This window comes from Neophocaena asiaeorientalis, unplaced genomic scaffold, assembly GCF_003031525.2.
Source record: "Neophocaena asiaeorientalis asiaeorientalis breed wild unplaced genomic scaffold, Neophocaena_asiaeorientalis_V1.1 scaffold145, whole genome shotgun sequence".
Classification (NCBI taxonomy): domain Eukaryota; kingdom Metazoa; phylum Chordata; class Mammalia; order Artiodactyla; family Phocoenidae; genus Neophocaena; species Neophocaena asiaeorientalis.
The window spans coordinates 842686-865858 of NW_020172629.1; the positions used below are offsets into that span (position 1 = coordinate 842686).

Consider the following 23173-nt stretch of genomic DNA (forward strand, 5'->3'; position numbering starts at 1 on the left):
ATGAAGGTACCATGTGTGTAAGCTGACAGCCTAAATACTGAATTTTAAGGAAAGGACCTGTCGTTTATTATGGGGTTTCAAAAAGTCAGGGAGAAGATAGACTATTTTAGGGGGCCTAGGGTCCCCCCTGTGATTAAGAACTCCTAAGATGAAGCTGGAAGTCTGCCCTACTTCAATGCAGAGCAGACCCAGTGGCTGCTACCCTGTATCCTATGGGCTTGTGAGAGAATTGCTCACATATTGGTTAAGAGGTAAGACCGAAAACCCCCATTGGGCATTTTGAGTTAAGCTTTGAGCTATAGATGTTCCTGGGAAAGAGAGGATGATGAATTAAAACGGTTATAAGAAACTGTAACTCAGACAGGTGCTCGATGTCAGTGATCTTGGGTCAATGGAAAGAGTGAACCCAGGTACGGATAATCACTAAGATCAGAACTGGGGACCTGGGGTCCAAAATTTAGATGAGAAAGTGCAACTTAAGCATCCAGCTGAAACCTGATTGAGGAGGACAGTCAATCTAAACCATTGTCAAACTCCCTGACCATGTCAGTCTATGCCTTGCACGTTTGAGGTGAACGCAGAACTAGAGAAAACTATTGGTGAGCCAGGGAAGCACACGGCACACCCAGGCCTTCTATGGAAACTTTGAATGGGAATGGTGTCTGTCTTCTAGCTTAAGGAGAGAAGAGACAGAAAGCAAGAGGACCTGGGCTCTTACCAGAGTCAAGAGCAAAGCCTGTTGGCAGAACTGAGGGAAAAACATGGCACTGGGGACATCTCTGATTACGTGTATGGGGACCTTGGGTCTCTTCTTAGCTCTGGATCCTATTCTTCTGGCCGTAAAAATGGAGACTGTGCTTCACACAGTCTTCACACACGTGGGCAGCCTTTCCTCTTTTGGTTTAGCATTTCTTGGGGATCCAAGGCCAGAGGGTGTCACCATGTCCCAGGTCTACCTGTGCCTTGATGGCAGAAATGAGATCGAGAGAGAGAGGGAGAGGGTGAAAGAACAGGAGAATTTGCTAGTTCCATTACTGATTCTGTGTGAGTTTCTGTAGAGGGTTTGTACACAATTAGCAGCAAAGTTTGGAGAGAGCCAGTGCATTTTATGACCTTGTAATATTTAGTAGGATTTTTTTTGTCTTTCATTTCTATGACTTTTGAAACAGTTAAAAGATGCTTACTTGGCCCCCATTTTGTTGGAGAGACCAAATATGCAAATTGAACCTAATATTATGAAAAAAAATCTTTGTGATCAGAATTTTAAATGGTAATTTATTAATGGCTAGGTGTTGCAAAGATACATGGTTGCATTCAACAAGGAGGGCAGCTCATGTAGCCACTAATAATCCAATTATTATGCATGGAACTGGAGAACTGTTTCTCCTTAAGTAATGTGCTCTCCTATTTATTACAATAATTAAAATAATTAACAATGACTCTATGAATTTTGTTTTGTAAATTTTGTTTACAAACCAGATAATGACTTCACTTTTGAGTCATTTTTTACTTCTGCAAGAGGGGATAGACGTTGATATTGCTGTGAGCTCCAATCATGCACCGAAATGTGTTTAATTCCACCTAACCCCAGTAGTACAATGACATACCTGCTGCATAGAGTCTGGCATTCACGCTGAGACTTTCTCATCGGTAAAACTGTTCTCAGTACTGTCATCACGTGTGTAGTGTCTTTTGTTGGGTGGATTCATGTCTTGGGGTTGATTCGTGTATGGTTTTAGCAATTGCCAATGTTCCCCCAGTGATACAAGCAGGCTTCGTGGAGGAAGTCAGATTTCCAGAGTTCTTAGGGCAGGAAAAACTTCCTAAGATAAAGACAACGAACATCTGCCAGGATCAGTCCTAGGAATATGATGTTTTTTTGTTTTTTTGTTTTTGGCTGCATTGGGTCTTACTTGTGGCACTCGGAATCTTCGTTGTGGCATGTGGGATCTTTCCTTGCAGTGCGCAGGTTTCTCTCTAGTTGTGGCGTGTGGGTTTTTCTGTCTCTTGTTGTGGCACGCGTGTGGGCTCCAGGGCAAGTGGGCTCTGGAGTTTGCCACGTGTGGGATCTTAGTTCCCTGACTAGGGATTGGAACCCACGTCCCTTGCATTGGAAGGTGGATTCTTTTTTTTTTTTTAACTAATTAATTTTATTTTTGGCTGCATTGGGTCTTCGTTGCTGTGCACGGGCTTTCTCTAGTTGCGGTGAGCGGGGGCTACTCTTCGTTGCGGTGCGCGGGCTTCTCATTGCGGTGGTTCCTCTTGTTGCGGAGCATGGGCTCTAGGTGTGTGGGCTTCGGTAGTTGTGGCGCATGGGATTGGTTGCTCCGCGGCATGTGGGATCTTCCTGGACCAGGGCTCAAACCCGTGTCCCCTACATTGGCAGGCGGATTCTTAACCACTGCGCCACCAGGGAAGCCCTGGAAGGTGGGCCACTGGGGAAGTCCCGAAGTTGTCTATTTTAATGGGGGTTCTCAAGCTTCATCTTCAGCAGCTTCATCTGGAGAACTTATTAAAAAGCAGATGCCTGTGTCTACCTCTGATGAGGCTATTGTGTATCTGTGGTGGGTTCAGGCGTCTGTATTTTTCATAAGCTCCTCAGAAAATCCTGGTATATACATTGTGTTTGTCAATAAACCTCATGTGTTCTATTCCAGTAATTTTCAAAGAGCCACATCCTGAACACTTTTTTTTTTTTTTTGCAGTTCACGGACCTCTCACTGTTGTGGCCTCTCCCGTTGCGGAGCACAGGCTCCGGACGCGCAGGCTCAGCGGCCATGGCTCACGGGCCCAGCCGCTCCGCGGCATGTGGGATCTTCCCGGACCGGGGCACGAACCCGTGTCCCCTGCGTCGGCAGGCGGACTCTCAACCACTGCGTCACCAGGGAAGCCCCTGAACACTTTTATCATGAAAATTGGTAAGCTGTTGATGATCTTTCCTTGCCGGACTACTTCCTTTCACTGTAAATTACAATGGCTAGTAAATCGTGATGTAACACACCAGAGCTTAAAACGCAAATGATTAATTCTGTTGAATAACTCAATTTATCAATGTCAGGCTTTCAATATAGTTAAATATTTTAATAAGTTAAATATTTTAATAAGCCTTTGTTTTGTTGGCTGAAAATTAGATATTCTATAGCATTGTTCAATAACCATTATTTGTAGGATTCTTGTTGGATCGATACTGCCCGGAGTTCCCCTCATGTGCTAACTCAACCCTGTGCTAAAAGTTTTCAGGCCCCAGGTAAAACGGTGTGAAAGAATGAGCCTACTCGAGAAAATGTAATTAAGAGTTTAGAACTATATTCATTGATTTTGGAGACTTGGCTTTTCTTCGAGTAAAAATCAGTTTTAAGTATTTTTAAAAAAGGATTATGAAGGATTTGCATTTGTTTAATGTGAACTACAATTCTGCAAGTTGCCTGAAATGTCGCCATTACATATTTAATCCTTTAATTTAAATTATGGTCTCTTGTGTGTCTGTCACAGTAAAAGTGCTATTTGGTGTCAGTCTAATGATATTTTAGAGGTATTGCAATGGAGTGAAAAGGCCACTGCAGTTGAAACAGAAGATTTGCAGTTATTAACTCTGTTCTCAGCCAAGGCACCTGACTCTCTGAGCGCCGTGTGGGGTTGAGAACTGAGTAGGGTATAACAGTATCTAACAATCCCTCTTCTCAACTGTACCCCCTTCTCACTCTGCAGAAAGCAAATCCATTATTAGGCATCAGAGTGGAAATCTTCTCAAGAGTGTGGACACCTGGTTTTTCCTGAGAGCGGTCCTTGATGGGAGACTGACTGGGCTGGTACAGTTGCCGCCCATGTAAAGGGTTGCTTTTCCCACCTTCTCTGCCTCCTCATCTTTCCTTTTCTCTCATCCTTTTTTGGGAGCTCAGGGCTGGATCAGAGACCATCGCTGTGATGCTCCTGCATCATTCCCAGAGAAGCAGAGAGAGTGATGGTTTTTCTTCTTCCACCAAAACCAGCTGCCGTCTTTGCATGTTAGTTCCATGCTCATCTAGACCAATGTCCGAGGGACTCTGAGTCTTTCTTTATTGAGTTTATCATTCTTACGCTTAGCAGTTAATATTTAGGGTAAAAATTCCCCATGTTGGAGGAGAAAGAAAGGACACAGAAGCAGAAATGATGGTGGCATGAGTGGGGAAGAGTGAGAAGTCTGGCCTCCTTAAACGTCTACGTTCGGAGAAGGTGGGGCTGAATTCTAGGGGCCTTGGAAGCCAGGGTGAGCGGTTTAAATTTGATGGAAAAGGGAAAATGGGGCCAAGCATGCTCTGAGATGCACGCTTGCCTACAGGAAATTTACAAGGAGCAGTTCCCAGAGCAACGCCCGTGGAAGGGAGGAGAGTGGGCATGGCTGAGGCAACCTTGGCATTGGGGCATCAACAACAACCTCAGCTGATGGCCCGGGGAGCTCGGAAGCTGGAGCATTTTCAGGTGGTCCTATGGTGCCCCGACCTTTTTCCTCCCACGGTGGCCCGTCATGAGGTGTGGCTTCCTCTGCCCCCAGCGGTGTGATCTGGGGTGAAGGAGCTCTCTTCATTTGAGGGCAGTTTGCAGAGGGGGTGACAGCTGAGGGATGTCCATCTTCTGGGGAGGGGGACAAATCCTTCATCCCTGAAGGAGGATCTGGGTGGCACATCATGATATCCGTCACGGGGCATCACTGCCGTGTCTTAAGGACATCTGCTGTCAGTGGCAAAATGGTTACTTGGAAGTGGTTAGGTGCCTTTGGCAGGATGACCAAGAGAGTCCTTCAGGCTGAAAGAGGAAACGTCCCCGAAGGCTGTAGGTTTACAGCAAAGCTCTCTGGAGGAGTGAGTGGCATAAATACAAACCAGCATTACACCTAACGGCACTCGGCCCCGTACAGTTGGCACCTGACTGGCACCGTAGCCATGGTTAAACGTGCCATCTCGCTCTGCATTCTAGAGAATGCAAAGCCTGCTGGTGGCAGGCTGTGTTTCATTACCATTCTGCTGGTTGTCAGCATTTTTGTGATAAATTAGAGGCATGTAACTCCCAGAACAAATGAGCCATGTTGAATATTGTGAGATGTGTAATTGAATGTAGTACTAGCCTGTAGAATAATTGAGTTTAGAGAAACAAATATGCAAGAGTTTGGACTGAACAACCTGACAGAGGAGGAACCCGACAGTCCCCAGACCTCCTGATTCAATCATTGCATGGAAGTGACACACAAGGAGAGCAGCCATGCAAAAGCCACACACCTGTGCATTCAATTATTTTCCCCACGAACAGTTGAAGCCCATATTAAATTTCATTAATTTTACATATTACATCAAAGTTATTGATCGTACGTAGGACATGTCTTTAAATCAACTCAAGTCAATCAACGTTATGGCCCCTCCATTAGATCACGACCTTAACCAGCATGCTATACCCACTAAATGCCAGTAGCAGCCCACAGGTATGACAATCAAAAAGTTGCCCCCAGTTGATAACCACTGCTATAGACCCGTCATAATGAAATTTTAAAATAAACTTCCAAAGGACTAGGGCGATTTGCAAGTAAGTTAAATTGCCTGGTGAAACAAACCTCAATATTCTTGAAAGAAAGACAACAAAATCCATACAGTAAACAAGGCTGCATTTGTAATGTTCAGTGTACACTCTGTGGTGAGCACAGCTACCCAGATCACCTGGTAGGAATAAGGGCCCTGCTTCCCCTGCTGCTGCCATTGCTGTGGCAGGCAACCTAGTCGTCATCTCCCTTCAGGACCTGCCTCTGCTGTGGAGGCAGCTTGCTCCAGGTCACACCCTTTTCCTGGGGGATTGATATGGGGGTATAAAGGCCTGGCCCCCTTGTGTCAAGTTGGGAAATCTCTGAAGAAGTTAAAAAACAATTAATAAAGGTGTTAACGTGGATTTAGGAGTACTAAAAACTCAGTTAATCAAGAAAATCTAACAGAAGAAAGGAATGTGGAAAAAAGGAAACAACAGATAAGGCTAATAAAAAACACATCGCAGTGTGGTGGACTTATCCCAACTGTATCAGTAATTATCTTAAATAGAAATGCACTCAGCAATCCAGCTAAAAGGCAGCGATGATACACAAAGAAAAGCAGCAAGATCATATAAATGTTATTTACAAGAGATGCATTTGAAACATGAACAAAAGATGAGTTAAAAGGAGAAGCACAAAGAGGCTTATCATGCAAACTTTAATCTTAGAAAGAAAGCTGGTATCATGGACCGAATGGGGTTCCCCCCAATTCGTATGCTGAAGTTCTAACCCGCAACGTGACTACATTTGGACATGAGGCCTTTAAGGAGGTAATTAAGGTTAAATAAGGTCATAAGGATGGGGCCTGAATCCTATAGGACTAGTGTCCTTTTAAGAAGAGGAAGAGACACAAGAGGTCTCTCTCCCACTTTGCACCTGTGCCCAGAGGAAAGGCCATTGAGGACACAGCAGGATGACGGCCGTCTGCAGCCAAGGAGAGAGTTTTCACCAGAATCCAACCCAGCTGGCACCGTGATCTTGGACTTCCAGCCTCTGGAACTGTGATAACATAAGTTTCTGTTTTTAAGCCACCCAGCCTGGGTTCTTTTGTTGTGGCAGCCCAAGCGGACTCCTACAGCTGCAATGGGTATGTTCATATCCAACAAATTAGACTATGGGAGAAATAAGGCATATTATCACAAATAAAGACATTTCACAGTGATAAAGGAATCGATTCATTAAGAGGAAAATCCTAGATGTGGAGATTCTCACCCAGATCCCCCTTCAAAAAAAAGAGCCTGCCGCCCCGCTCTCGGGGCTGCAGAGAGCTGTCTCATGTCACCTTTGCTGGGGCAGCTGGCATGCCGAGTGAGGCAGGCTGGAAAGACTCGCACACTCTGGCCCCATGTGGGATCATGTGATGGGCAATACTCACTCCAAGGCTCCCCACTAACGGTCAAGGACTTAATCTCTGCTACAATCCGGGCACTGCTTTCCAAGTCAGGAAGCTCTATGCAGCAGAAGGCAGAGTTTTATTCCGAAACTCGCCCGCTGGGGTTTGCTTGAGACTTATCTACTCCTGGAACCCTGGCACCTGGATCTGCCGGGCATGTGGACTACCTGGGCGGGTCACTGGATTTGCTGCAGAACTCTCTTCTGCCCTGGTACACACCTGAACCTGGATTTTGGAAATAGCATATGTCAGACTTCAGAATCTTGTTCTAGCCTATTACCAGCTTAATTGAAAGGCTGCAGAAAAGGTCACTATGCCTTTTTTTTTTTTTTTTTTTTTTTTTTTTTTTTTTTTGGTGGCAGGTGATACAAGTTGCAACGACCTGTCTTGACGGTGGAGGGGCATTTTGACTTGCCCCGGACCACTGGATGTATAAAACTTCACTACTGGGGCAAACTGGCGAGACTCTGAATCCCCATAGAATTTTCTCCCAATAACTGGCAAGAATAGATCTCACTGGGACATGCAGACATAACATATAACACATAACAGTTTGTTTTCTGATTCTGGGTAGTGATTTGGAAACACCATTGGAATTCATGGCTTAGAATCGTAGATCTATGTTCAAGCTACTGATATGTTTCCTTTTCATTTGAACTGTTCTCCTGGAAACCTTTGAAGCAACCAGAGGTGAAGCAAACGCCTACGTAGCATTGAGCTGCAGAGTCTCTCTCTTCTGCGTCTGAACGTGGGTCTCTTGTGGGAATCAGAACTGCTCACAGACTCTCAATCTGCGCAAAAGGAATATCCTTGGGAAATTTCATGAAGGAGGCACACTTGTGCTACATTTGTGGTCTCTCTTCTCTGCGGTGGCTCTGTGATAATAAATGTGTTTAAAAATCCATGACAGTGGGGCATCTATAGATGGTAGATTGTTTTGAATTTTTGTCAGCATCATAAACAATTTCACATTTCAAAATTTCTGCTGAAACACTCACGCACAATGTAGACTTGCATGCACAATGTAAAACCCAGACTGGTTTGAACAAACAGCACAGCGCTGCTTGGTTGTCTTAAATATTGGCACAGATAAAGATGTATTATTCATCTCAACTCTTTCCATTGCTTTGAAACAGAAAATAATTTCTGTGGCCAGCTCTGAATAAATATGTGAGTTGGTGCCTTAGCGATCATGATATGTTCATCTAGCTTGATGGGAAATGTAGAAATCCCACCTCATACTCCAGTTTCAACTTCTCTTCTTCAGGTCCAATTGCCCTTTCACCTGCTCTTCTTTGCATAGCTCTTTGAGGGGGTGGGGTGCTGTCTCAGTTCAGAAGGGTCTTCTCTGTGTCCTCCAGAGACAGAGGACGCAGTGGGTCAGGTCTGGGTTGAGGGACGGGCCTGAGGTCGGGCTCGTAGTGCTCTAAGTCAAAATGTCCGAAGATCAAATTCAAAGAGTTTCAGCCAAGGCCTTGCGGACCCAGGAACTCTGATTCCAGAGTGTAGGAGGTCAGATAACAATGCCAGCTAGAAGACAGAGCAGTAAAAGTTCAAGAATCCCTGCTAACCTGTCAGAAGACTCAGAGGCCAGAATTAAGGCAAGACACATGACAAAGCCTGCCTGGGGAGTGAGGGCATTCCTGGGGAAGGAATCTGTTCTTCAGGTCATGATACCTGAAGGTAACACTGTTGCTTGTTGCTACCACTGGCAACCAACGTAGTTGTACACAGGGAACTAGACTGTACTTATGCTGTGAAGTATAATTTGTGGTTTAAAATCATAGACTTCTATCGTAAATGACAGTCTCAGACCACGGGTTTTTAAACGTCTGCACTTAATTTGTATTCAGGCCCTCATTCTACCAGTCACAGTAATTTGTGGTTTCCCCTTTTCTGTTTCTCTGGGATGATGTCCAATTTCTGAGGGCAAGCACTGATTAGATTTGGGGTCCTGTGTCATCAATCCAGGAAGACAGGTGAAGAGTCATGCCCCAGTGTCACCCTCAATGCCCCTCCAGAGCCAGGGTCTCCTGCTGCTTCTGGCCCACTCCAGACCACAGGAGAGTTAGGCCATCCTACACCAACAGCTCCTAGAAATCCTCTGTACTCTTCCTAACTGTGTTGGAGTACGGCCTTCTCCAAGCAAGAACTCTCCACACATCCCCTAAGCCTTCAATGTTCATGGCCGATCAAGGCGCATATCATTTGGCGGGAAAATGGCATTTCAGTGGCTGGATCTGGTGGTGCTGGAGCCATTTCTCTCTACAGAAAGAGGTTCGATACTTAGAGGACCCCTTAGTCCGAATCAGAAGGTGTAAGTCTCATTCTTCGCTTTTCAGGTGTTCTTCTGCTATCCAGAAAATTGAATCTACAAGAAAGTACAACAAGCCCGCATTCTTTCCCTTTCCCTCTGTTTCTGGATGACCAATCTTACAGAATTTTGTTGCAGTTCTTCAGTCACAGCTTCATCATTGTCTGTGATTTTGCAAGCTGGCCATGACGTCTGAATCTGATTATTCCACCCTGGGTTACAGCCACTGCTTCCAGGGCACTTGGCTCTATTTGTAGGACTTTTTATCAATTCATGACTGTCTGCGTATTCCTGGAGATTCTAGATAAGCCTTCCCATATTCTGGGCTCAAATTTTGACTTACAAATCGGGTGCCTAAAAAATGTAACTTATGTTCCAAAATTTCATGTCTAATTTGAGGCACCATTCCATCAGGGTGATAGACATTTCATATGAATTTAGGGCTCTTCCTTCCTCACTTTCCTAGGGCAGCATTTAAGTTCTGTGGGCACATGGCAACAAGGCACAGAGCGAAGGATGCTGCAGGAGTGGGTCTCAGCATCACTGACAGCCGGCTGAGAGGTCCGGAGACCTCTGGTCTTTGGTCAAGTCTGTAGTTGGACATGTGGGCTGTTCCCATTCCATGTATGTCTGTGACGATCTAAGGCGGTTTTCACTGACAAAAGAACATTCATGGCTTTAATGTTCCAGGAACATGGATTACAAATACAGAAAAAATCATTAAAGAGGTTGCTTAGGTTAGTGGATCAGACTTGGAATAGGAAAAGAAGTATTGTTCCGGAGGCTTCTGCCATAGTGTAGTAATATGCTCGGAGGAGCCCTGTGTGAGCTTATTTTTTGCTCCCAAGATGAGGAAGATTGTAGATATAAATAGTTTATTTTCAGGAAAGGACCCTCAAAGGAAACTTTCATCATTTAACCACTCTTCAATTGCTCCAAGAAGATAAAAGTACAACCTCCAAACCTTGAAAATCAGGTCAAATCTTCCTAAACCCTGGAGTTGTGGGGATGCAGAAGAAGCAGGACGCCCATGAGACAGGTGTTATTATTCCTGCTTTCAGATCACCGACCGCTGGTCCGAGGTGGGATTTCCATGGAAAACGTAATGAAAATATGAGTCGTCTTCCTGCTTCATTCTTCCCTGGTCTCAGAGTCGGGGGGAGGCTGTATGGAGGAAGTGTAAGATGAAGAATTTCTGTTTTCACTAAGAAAGATGATGTGATTAAGGAACGAGTTTTTGAAAGTCTCAGTCATTTTAAGGAAAAAAGATTTCTTAAAAAGGGGCACCCGCCGCCCCCGCTCCATATAGAGAATAAAAGCAAACAACTTAGAAATGGGTGATGACTGTATGCAGAGGACAGCTCTGTTGAAGCCCCATGTCACTTGGACATGGTTTCATGTAGCAGGTGCTCTAAATGATTCATGATGAAAGGAGTTTTCAGCATTATTACAATGTTACCTGAGGAACTACTCATCGGGAAGCGTTGGTCGTTCCATCGTGTAGCAGTGGTAATGATCGCTGCTCAGGGATGGCTCGATCACGCATTTTTGTCTTTGTTCTGTCCAGCGTGTCACTTTGAACCGAAATTAATTTTCTAGACAGAAGAGCCAGAAAATAAATCCTTTTGGAAATCTTAAGAGATTTAGATTCACTCCCAACCCCGCCCCCCGCCCCTGCATCTCTTAATGATGTGCCAGGCATCTGCTTAGCACTGGGTGCAGGACAGACAGGTGGCGTCCATGCGTTTGACAGATTTGAGCATCTATTAAGCACCAGACAGTGTGATCGGCACCAGAGATTGGAGAATGTCCAGTCTCTAATGAGATTGGAGATGCCAGCGATTGGAGAATGTCCCTGGTCTTAAGGACATACAAAGATAAGTGGAGAAGAGATACTGACTGGCAATTAAAATACAGCATTGTGACCTCTAGTCATGGAAGTCTCCTCTAAGATGAACATCTGGCTGTATTTTTAAGAATGATAGTCATGAGGTGCCTCTTCTAGAAACTGGAAAATAACTACTTTGTGGGATCCAGACAAACACGAATCAAAATTAGGAAATATACTATTGGCTACTTAACAATTTTTCTTTTTAAATTAGCAGGACCAAGTTTTTTGTTTTTTTTTTTTAGAAGTTGTCGGGGGTAGGAGTTTATTAATTAATTAATTTATTTTTGCTGTGTTGTGTCTTCGTTTCTGTGCGAGGGCTTTCTCTAGTTGTGGCAAGCGGGGGCCACTCTTCATCGCGGTGCGTGGGCCTCTCACTGCTGTGGCCTCTCCTGTTGCGGAGCACAGGCTCCGGACGCGCAGGCTCAGTAGTTGTGGCTCACGGGCCTAGTTGCTCCGCGGCATGTGGGATCCTCCTAGACCAGGGCTCGAACCCGTGTCCCCTGCATTGGCAGGCAGACTCTCAACCACTGCGCCACCAGGGAAGCCCAGCAGGACCAAGTTTATAGATAAAAAGGACAAAGGATATAGTATTTCTTCTTCTGTTTAGTCATTTAAAAAACTAACTATTCAAAGACAATGTTTGTAATACTTGTGCTGAGCTGTGTTGCTGCTGAGGTGTTGTTTGATTCTTTCTGCTTATTGATTTACAAAACTTCTTAAAAGGCAAACTTCAGTTTTCCTTTTGAACTGAACAAAAATTCAGAATGTACTAAACCTGACCACACGTACAATTTCCTAAGTTGTTCTCCCTTAAGAATGGCTGCAAAAGCTCCATCTAGTAAGATGTGGGATATCATTTTCTTTGCCTTGAAGACAGAATTTCCCCGAGAATTGTAAATAGCGGACTCTCAACCACTGCGCCACCAGGGAAGCCCTATTTCCTGTATTTTAAGATGCTTTGACATCTTGGGGCCTTTCTGGTCCTGGAGAGTCTCCCCGTCCCAGGGCCAGTTAATTCCTAAAGAAAGTAAAACACTTGCTTTTGAGGATGTGTTTCATGTCCAAACCAGAACCCACAACCTCAAGTACCGCCTTAATCTAACTCTCACACACCAAGCCGATATTCCCCTCTCCCAAATCCCCCCAGGGCCAGGTACTGGTTGACCAGGGACCCCTATAGCCTAGAGACCACTAAACTTATTCACACCAGCCAATCCTAAGCTTGCTCAGCTTGTCTACCCTGCCCCTTCCTTGCAGTGAGACCACAATAAAGGCTCCCGCCTGTGTTTTCTCCTTGCTCCTTCTGCGACTTGCCGAATCTGGTGCTTCCACATGTGGCCTTGCACAGCGTGACTGCCCTCTCCTCTTGGGAACAGTGAGTAATAAAGGCTTCTTTCAGGGAGGTCAGTTGCCTGTCACCTTACCTGCCTGTCATCCCATCATACCCGATTAAACAAATCCCAGGGATATTTTAAAACGCCCGTTCCCCCATGCAAGCTCCCCCTCTATCACACTGCCCTGTTGTTGCTCTTTGGGGTCTTATCATCATCTGATAGTATCTTTTATATTGTTAATTTACTTTTTACTTATAACTACAAGCCACTGTTCCTCACAAGGATGTAAGCATGGTGCAAGTAGGAAATCTCCTGCCTGTTCAGCATCCCTGGTTCCCGGACCAGAGCCTGGGAGAATGGGCAGTCAGTAATTCTTGTCCAAATGAAATGTGTAGACACTGGGAGAAGAGCAATGAGAAAATCAAATGAAAGAGTATTTGAGAAATCATTTTGGAAGTTCTAAAATAGTATACAATTAAAATGGTGAGTTTATTGCTGGATGCCTCTAGTCTCAAAAATTAAGCATTTCATATAGCATCACAGGCAGGTCTCGGAGGGCTTTAAGGAAGTATACTTTTATCCATTTTCCTGCACAGAAGGACAAGATATCTCTAGTGGTCTCAGAAAAATTTCTTATTAGGGAAAATCATATCAAGATACACCTGTGGCTCTGGTGCTGAGATCTGTGTATTTTCCCATCTTCCTGGACAGCTGGACTACAGTTCCCAGCACCCCTTGCAGTTAGGTCTGGTCATCTGATTGAATTCTAGCCAATAGTGGGTGAGTGAAATTGATGGGCACCACTTCCAGTCCTGGCCCCTACAAGTGTCTCTGGGCAACCTCCAGGCTCCTTCACCTTCCTGGGTGACCTTGGAAACCATGGGGTGGTGGGGGAAGTGGAGGTGACACAGAATGGAAGGGGTCTTGGTTCCTACCTTATCTCTTGGAGAGTCACTCAAGATCAGCAACATTCACTTTGGACTTAACCTGAGTGAGAAAGTTTTGTTTTGTTTTTTAAGTTTTATCAAGAAATAGCTGATTTACAATGTTGTGTTAGTTTCAGGTGTACAGCAAAGTGATTCAGTTATGCATACGTATATATCTATTCTTCTTTAGATTATTTTCCATTATAGATGATTACGAGGTACTGAGTATAGGCTCCTGTGCTAGACAGTAGGTCCCTGTTGTTTATCTTTTTTACATATAGTAGTGAGCATCTGTTAAACTCATTTATCCCCCCCCCCTTTCCCCTTTGGTACCCATCAGTTGTTTTCTATGTCTCTGGGGAGAGTTTTATTGAGTGAAAACACTCGGGTTTTGTGGACAACCTGTTTTAGGAGCTATTGTCTTCATTAACATCGGTGCCTCGAGTGTCTGGGTAAAATCTAGTTGATGCCAAACATTGTGATGACAAGGGGTTTAAAGCCCTCTTCTCGCCGGGAGATCAGAGGCTGTGGGAGTTGAATAACTCTTTTGCCAATGATTTACAGGGCTTCTGTATGGTCTAGGTCCACGCCTCCTGTGCTCTTTCCTGTGTCTGCTGTGGCTTGGGTTCTGCCATGACTCAGCATCTTGCCTTGATTGGGTTTTTTTTTTTAGAAAGGGCAATCCTGAAGAAGTGAAATTCATATCTGTCAGTTTGGCAGAGTTTGCAAAAATCTACTCAAATGCAATTGTCTGGTATTATTTCTCTGGGCTCTTGGCAAACGGCCAGAAGGTGGGGATCTGATTTCCTCCCTAAAATATAACTTTGCTCTCCCAGGCATAGCTGTCAGCACAGGGGAAGGACTAGACCTCAGTCATCCCTTAACAGTGTCCTTCCCTTTCCTAACTGTCCTCTCTCCCTTTCTGGGAACCAGGACTCTGGGGCTGTTGCCTGGTGGCCCCAAGCCCCCAGCTCAAGCTGCCCTCCTTTGTGCCCCTGCTCCCTCTGGGTAGACGGTTCTCTCCTGCATCCTCAGAATTGCTCTCTGAGCCATTCCCTAGAGCCCTCATTTGCCCTCAGGGGCCTCAGCCTCTCTGCTGCCGTCCAGCAAGGGTGGGAAACAGGCAGACGTGCAGCCTTCTCAGGCTTTTCTCCACGGCCTCAGCAAAGGAAAGACAAAGCAGAGGGAATGTTTCTGGCTGGTCCTCTTTCTGTCCCTGGGAGGGTGGGCACGGAGCAGCCAGGCTGCATTTCTGAGGTCCTCAGATAAAGACCCACGGGCACTTTCCTGTACACTGAGACTTCTTCTTTTGTGATGTCAGCTTTTAACTTGCCAAGGCAGGGCGAGGTGACAATGCTTGTTTCATTCCCCATTAAAGAACCCTTGACCTCTGGTGTGAGGAGTTCACGGAAACAGGTGTTGAGACTTCCCAAGTATTTAGAATGAGGATTTCATGAGGAACCAGGTAAGTAACTTGGCTTCCAGTCCTGGTTCTGCATTAACTGGGTGTCTTCCAGCAGGTCCTCAGTTTCTGGACATTTTTTTCCACTTGTACAACATGGTAGTGGGTTTCTCAGTGGATTATTTCCCTCCTAACATGTAAAACATAATATGTTTTTTCATATCAGATAAGTGAACTTTGTTCATCTGGTGATTCAATGCCAAGGAGATATGACATCTTCTCCTCAATAGATTAGCTGTCCTTTAAGAACACTCCTAACCAATGCAACAGTTTAGTCTGCTTGTTTTATTTTACTTTTTCTATTGTGGTAAGGACACAACACGAGATCTACCGTCTTAGCAGATTTTTTGTACATGGGCCTCTCACTGTTGCGGCCTCTCCCGTTGTGGAGCACAGGCTCCGGACGCGCAGGCTCAGCGGCCATGGCTCACGGGCCCAGCCGCTCCACAGCACGTGGGATCTTCCCGGACCGGGGCACAAACCCGTGTCCCCTGCAATGGCAGGCGGACTCTCAACTACTGCGCCACCAGGGAAGCCCTTACTTATATAATCTTATCAATCTTTTTATCAGAAGAAGCTAGGCATCCTATGCCAATCATACTCAAAAATAAATTTCAAATATATTAAAGATATAAACATAAGTCATCTTAAAAATACAAAATTTGGGGATAATGTTTTTATAGTTTGGAGGAAGGAGTATCTGCTTGAGTGGAACTGGAAACTCAATATTATGTAATAACCTGTAAGGGAAAAGAATCTGAAAGAGAATATATATACAACTGAACTGCTGTGCTGTACACCTGAAACTTACACAATATTGTAAATCAACTATACTTCAATAAAAAGATTTTTTAAAAAAACTAGAAACTCAAACACATGAAGAAAAGATGGACGGTCTTGGCCACCTAGAAATGTCAAGTCTCTGAACGTGCAAAGATACCACAAATCAAAACACGTGTGATAAACCAGAAGAACACAGGGCAGCTTGTGTGACAAAAGCTTCCCTTCTTCACAAATGGCTCCCACAAATAGATGAGAAGGCAGCCTGACAGAGGAGGGTCGGAAGAAATTAGCTGTTGGGTGAGTTACCGACGAAGAAACACAAACAGCCGGTGTAGGAGCTGTTGCCTCAGTTGTGACCTGCCAGGTTCTTGAGGTTTTGTTTGTTTGTTTGAACGGTCGCTGAAAATAATCAATAAACAATCAATAATAAGAATAGAAAAGAGTTTTATTTGAGCCAAACTGAGGACTAGCCCGGAAGCCCACTTCCCAGATGGCTCTGAGAAACTGCTTTGGAGAAGCAGGGTTTTCAGCACAGTTTTATATATTGTCAGGACAAAGAACATGAAACAAGTCAGGGATCCGTTTCTTCAAGGTTCAAAAGAAAAATAAAAAAGAACAGACCAGCACGTACACAGCAAGTTAGGATGGCCTTAGCACCTGGGAAGGCAGTCTTATCATTAAAGGAGGACCAGCATTGGTGTCCCAAGAAGAGGGGCATTTAATCTTTATTTTTAACATGGACATTCTTTACTTCTGGTCAGTGAGCTCTTTTCTTTAATAATTAAAGCAGATGTTCAATGTATATTTGATAGACCACAAACAGGCCATTTTAGTTAGCATCAAATTCAAGGGAACTCCTGTATAAGCCACAATGACTTCCCTATATTTCAATATGTGAACATTTCTTATATCAGAACCCATGATTGGCAATTTTTACTTTCATTTCTTCTTTAGCCCCGAAGTTATATTTGAGTGTTTTATATTTTCTAAGTGGTTAGATTTATTTTGACTGTCCTCTTGTCCTTTTTAGTTTTCTTGAGCAATGGTAAGAAAGCATGTTCTTTTTTTTTTTAATTTTATTTATTTTTTTATACAACAGGTTCTTATTAGTTATCCATTTTATACATTAGTGTATATATGTTGATCCCAATCTCCAAATTCATCACACCACCACCCCTAAGAAAGCATGTTCTGAATCATCGCTGTCTTAGGGAGACCATATGTTTATCAGCTAATGAAATTTTTATTAAATGTTCCATTAGCACCCTAAAAGTGTGACCTCTGGTTTCGGGTGTAAACATTTTATACATAGTTATTAAATATTATATCAAGGTTGCTAGTCATGTTATTCAAATTCTTAAACCTCATTTTTATCATTTAATCCATTTCTGAGAAGTGTGTTTCTAATTCTCCCAATTTCTCATTGAGTTTACATATCTTTCACTGTAAGCATTTTGATGCTTTATTCTGTGCCCCCGGATACGTGACTATTGTGTTTTCTCAGTGAATTATCTCTGTAGTCAATATAAAATTTCTCCTTTGTCCTATTTAAGAAGGGTCAGCTTTGACATCTCATGTTAGCATTGCTACACCTGCTTTTTCTTGGCGTTTTCCTCGTGTGTCTCATCTCTTCCTTTATTTAGTAACGTTTCCTGTGTCATTTGGTTATGATGTGTTTCGTGTAAACAGCATGAACTTGTATTTAAACTGTCAGAGGGTGCCTTTTAATGGGGGAATTTAAACTATTAAGATGACGAATATGTCTCAAGTTATTCCAGTGACCATATTGTTAAGTCTTCTGTTTAAAATTTGAAGGGAAATCACTAGTTGATGGAAATAAGATGTAAAACTTCTAAATTACTAAAGGAAAGAAAGAGAACGATTTCCACCAATCAAGGCGGCATAAGGAGAGACAGAAATCTACAAGGAAGGCAGTCTATTAAACAAAATCGACAGCTCCCTTCTTAGGAGCTTCAGCATGCTTTCCCATCTCTCCAGTCACCCTGGAAAGATGTCCTATGAACGATTTGGAATTTTTTTCTTTTATTAACATTAATTTAGAAGTCCTTTCTTCAATTTGCATTAAAGGTAATGATTGCATTCACTTAACTAAAAATTTCCTGGCTCTGCCTAAAATTACAAGGCACCGCGTGCAGCTGAGGAATTGCTTACAGCAACCCACTGTTGTGAGGTTGCATCCTTCACACCTCCAGCATAATAGATTTTTATATATATTTGTGTGTTTTTATGTAGTTTTATTTTTTTAATTGAAGTATAGTTGATTTACAAAGTTGTGCTAGTTTCAGGTGTACAGAAAATGATGGAGATATGTATATTCAGTTATATGTATATATATATATATTCTTTTTCAGATTCTTTTCCGTTATGGGTTATTACAGGATATTGACTATATTTCCTTGTGCTATACAGTAGGTCCTTATTGATTATCTATTTTATATACAGTAGTGTGTATCTGTTAATCCCAAACTCCTAATTTATCCCTCCTCACCCCCTTTCCCTTTGGAAACCATAGGTTTGCTTTCTAGCTCTGTGAGTCTGTTTCCATTCTGTAAATAAGTTCATTTGTATCATTTTTTTGGTTCCACGTATATAAGTGATATCACATGGTATTTGTCTTCCTCTGTCTGGCTTACTTCACTTAGTGTGATAATCTCTATGTCCATCCATGTTGCTGCAAATGACATTATTTCCTTCTTTTTTGAAATAGTAATAGTAATAATAGTATTCCACTGTGTGTGTGTGTGTGTGTGTGTGTGTGTGTGTGTGTATCTTTATCGATTCTAGGTTTTTATATTTATCTCACAATTTCCTAGGAGATGTCAGTAAAATCTCTGGGTGATGGGGGCATATTTCAAAATTGCTCATCTGTCTGTGACCATTTTAATCTCATATCTGGTGATTCTTTGTTGCTTATTAAGTTTTCATTACATATCCAGATTAATCTGGTGTGAGCTATCTCAGGAACTGTAAAAGTCACTGCTCCATTTCCTCAGGGGAAACCCCACCCTGCAGGGGAAGATGCACCACCAATAGGAGGGCTTCCCTTCCAGGTGCTGGGCAGGGACCAAATCACGGCCCCGCTGAGGGCTCCAGGGTGTCCCGCTGCTGCTGACCCCTCTTGGATCTTAGCTGGTCCAACACACATACACAGAAAAAGCTGGCAGAATACAGAGAGCAAACACCCACTTTAGCTAAAGTGACAAGGTTCTCTGATTAAAACAGTCTCAAAATGTGTATTTTTCTGAAGCGTTATACTTCCATTAAAAAGTTAAGAAAAACTGGATTGAAGAATGAGGCTTAGTCCTGAAGGGAGTTGGGACCTCCCACAACCTGAAGACCTAATTGATGGATCCATGTTGCATGCGATGAATCTTTTTTTTTTTAATCTATTTTTAAAATTTATTTTTGGCTGCATTGGGTCTTTGTTGCTGCACGTGGGCTTTCTCTAGCTGTGGCGAGCGGGGGTTACTCTTTGTTGTGGTGCGTGGGTGCACGGGCTTCAGGAGTTGTGGCACGTGGGCTCAGTAGTTGTGGCGCACGGACTTAGTTGCTCCGTGGCATGTGGAATCTTCCCGGACCAGGGCTCAAACCCGTGTCCCCTGCATTGGCAGGTGGGTTCTTAACCACTGCGCCACCAGGGAAGCCCCGAGAAGGTCTCTTGAGGTCTGGTGAGCTGCACAATTTCTTTGGTGTAGAATAAAGTTCTTAATATCTTTTTTTTTTGAGCGGAAGACATGGGCCCATTGAGAATTTGATAAAAGCTATGGCCCCTTTCACTAGAAACGTGTATTTGCACATAATTTTGCATATAGTCTTGCTTAAACCCACAGGTCCGTGGGCCCCAGATCAATAACTCCTGATAGAATACGCATGGCTAATGTGTGCTGAGATTTGTCCTGTGATGAAGTTCCATGCCCTGCTTTTGGCCTTTTGGGGCATAAATTCGACACAACCTGAAGAGTGGCAAAGGCTGCGAATTGACGGTCACCCCTGTGCCCAGGAGAAAGGCCCTGTCTTCTCTATGGTGCAGCTTTCTTCAGAGATGGCTGAAGTGGGTAACATTTGAGGTCTATTTTATCACCAACACTTCCACGTGGTCTCTATCCCCATCACCACATAGAACCTGGTCTTGTCAAATTTACCAGCAAACTCAGTCTTTCCAAAACTGATGACATTTTTGTTCATCTTTCACGACAGCTTAGCAGCGTCTGATCCAGCTGGTCGCTCCTTCCTTGAAATCGGTTTCATCCTTGACTTCTGGTAGGATTTCTCCTACTTCTCTGGCTTCTTCTCCTCAGTCTCCTTTGCTGGCTCCTTCTCAGTTGCCAGCATGATAAACGCTGGTGTGTCCTACAGCGTCTTCCTGAGGTCTTACTTCTTCTCTGTCTGTATTTATTCTCTAGATAGTTTCATCCAGTTCTGTTGCCTTAAAATTCTCCTGAATGCTGGTGATTCCAGGCCTGAACACTACTCTGAGTTCTGACATATATATCCAACCACTTACTTGAATTCCCCACTTGGTGAAAAGCTTCTCAGAATTGATACCTGTGGGGACTTCCCTGGTGGCACAGTGGTTAAGAATCCGCCTGCCAATGCAGGGGACACGGGTTCGAGCCCTGGTCCGGGAAGATCCCACATGCCACGGAGCAGCTAAGCCCGTGAGCCACAACTACTGAGCCTGTGCTCTAGAGCCCGCGAGCCACAACTACTGAGCCTGCAAGCCACAACTACTGAGCCCACGTGCCACAGCTCCTGAAGCCTGTGCACCCAGAGCCCACGCTCTGCAACAAGAGAAGCGACCGCAATGAGAAGCCTGCGCACTGCAACGAAGAGTAGCCCTCAGTCACTGCAACTAGAGAAAGCCTGCACACAGAAACGAAGACCCAACACAGCCAAAAATAAAAATAAATAAATTTATTTTTAAAAATTGATATGTGCAAGTGAAGTTCATGATTGCAATAAGGTGCCATTTTTCTGAGATGGGAGGGACTGGAGAGAACCCGTTTGGGGTTCCGGTGGGGAGGTAAATCAACATTTACACAACACCCTTAACTTTTATTCTTTCCCCTTATTTTAACCACCGGTCAGAGTTCCGCCTCCGAACAGATCACTATTGCATTGGAATTCTCCATTCTTGTTACTCTAGACCAAGCCGCCTTCCCCTCTCACCTGGAGTAATGCAGTACCTTCCTCCCTGCTTCCTTTCACTCCCCCAACCACTCTTCCACGGGCCACCCCAGTGATTCTTCTTAGACATAAATCAGATCGTGTTGCATCATTTACATTCTCCAACGTATCAGGGGGTTCTTGTTGTTAGGATGAAATAAATGCTCTTCACCACGGTCTCTGCAGCCTCTATCACCTGCCTGTGTCATACTCTCAAATGCTGTGCTATGTTGGAGCCAGGCTCAGGGGTCTCTTTCTAACTCTTAAATGAAGAATTAGGGCCAAGGGAAGGATTCCAGAGGAAATATGATACAAATAAATTCATTTTCACGTGTATGTTACCTTATCCCTCCAATCACATTACAAACTCCTGTGAGCAGAGGCTCAATTTTATGCTTTCTGTCTCCATCATCCCCACTTCTCCCTCCGACCTGCTCCCCTTGTCTTTACCTAGGATGTCATCTTTTTTTATATGTGTATATATAATATTTATTTCTGTATCTATCACATTTTTTATCCACTCGTCCATCAGTCAGGACTTAAGTTGTTACCATATCTTGACTATTGTAAATAATGCTGCAATGAACATGGGGGTGCATATATCTTCTGGAATTAGTGTTTTTATTTTCTTTGGATAAATACCCGGAAGTAGGGTTGCTGGTTCATGCGGTAGTCCTACTTTTAATTTTTTTAAGAAGCTCCATATTGTTTTCCATAGCGGCTGCACCAATTTACATTCCCACCAGCAGTGCACAAGGGTTCCCTTTGCTGCACATCCTCACCAACACTTGTTTCTTGTCCTTTCAAAAATAGCCATTATAACAGGTGTGAGGTGATACCTCACTGTGGCTCTGATTTGCATTTCCCTGTTGGTCATCTGCAGTCTTTGGAAAAATGCCTACTCAGACCCTCTGCCTATTTTTAAAAATTGGGCTGTTTGGTTTTTTGCTGTTGAGTTGTAGGAGTTCTTTATATATTTTGGATATTAACCCTTCTCAGATATATGATTATTTTCTCCCATTCAGTCAGTTGCCTTTTCATTTTGTTGTTGGTTTCCTTTGCTGTGCAGAAACATTTTATTTTGATGTAATCCCACTTGTTTATTTTTGCTTTTGTTGCCTTTGCTTTTGGCATCAAATCAGGAAGCTCATCGTAGGATGGCATCTTGCACAATCCATTTAACACGCTGTTTTTTGAGCATCTACTACTCATGGGGGCTCTGGATTAAGTACTGGGAGTTTAGTAGACGTTAGATGTCGAGATGGTTTCTCTCCGTCTAGAAATACGAGCCATTGCATGGAGGGGATGGGAGTGGAAGATATCTGCCATAAGAAATGTGCAACGTGTCAAAGCAAATTTTCAGCTCTGGTAGAATTTTGCCATTCTAATGAATTTTGAAGACTATCTCAGGCTAACTTTATTGCTTTGGATTAGTAACTGACTAAATGGTGCCTTAGTTGCTTGCAAGAGTATGATTTCCCAACGTGCTGAACTCTCTCCTACACTGTAGCTAAGAGGATCAAACTTAATGAAAAATAATGATACTCTTCACTCAAAGAGACAACCAGCAAGGTACCCCCTTGCTCCTCTCCCTTCCCCCTTGATAAACATCTCCTACTTAGAGTTTCGCCTGAAGCACAGCAGAAAATAAATCAAAGCATGTTAAGGGAGAAACGATTCCTCTTTTAGCAACAGATTCTTCCCTCTTGACTTAAAGAGAACAACCACAAACGTTAGATGTGGTCAGCTGTTCTATTTGGTGTGGAGAATCTACCTGACAGCTTTGTTTCAAAGCTTTGTTTTTAAAAAAATTAAAGAGAGTCTCATCCGGTTATAACCTCAGGCTTCCTGCTAATTCAAGTGGAATTAGGAACCAGGTACCAACGCTGCATACACGTTGCACGGTACGAACTTACATTGCAGAGTTCGGTGAGCAAGAGGAAGCATGCCTTGTACATTTTAAGCTTTAATTACAGAAGAGCAGGCAGTTTGGTTCATCTTAGATGAGCTGGGCTATTCTGTGCTGGTTAAAAATCAGAAGGGGGTTATGGAAATGAGTAGCATGGTGTCAGTTACTTCAAAAAAATAAGTATATATATATATATATTTTTTTTTTTTTTTTTTCCTTTTCTACTCAAATGAAAAACAGAAGCAGGGAAGAGGAAATGTAGGCATTCATGAGCTCTCTCTTGCTGTCGGGGGAGTGAAACCTGCGGTGGAAGCCGGAAGTCAGGGCCTCTTGATGGAAAGTGCCCTAAACCCCGAGAAGTGGAGAGGGTGGAGCTTGGGCACCTGTGGAGGGCGTCACGCCTAACGGTTGGTCTTGCTGAACCGC

The 23173-nt window shown here is 43.7% G+C and overlaps 1 long non-coding RNA gene across 1 annotated transcript in view; it reads left to right on the forward strand.

The window, feature by feature from the left end:
• The first annotated feature begins 2793 nt into the window (after positions 1 to 2793).
• The window catches only part of LOC112395789 (uncharacterized), an 82722-nt gene continuing 62342 nt past the window's right edge, over positions 2794 to 23173 (forward strand). The window contains exon 1 of the long non-coding RNA XR_003002449.1: positions 2794 to 2918. This is a non-coding gene — a long non-coding RNA (uncharacterized LOC112395789). The remainder of the gene's footprint in view (positions 2919 to 23173) is intronic.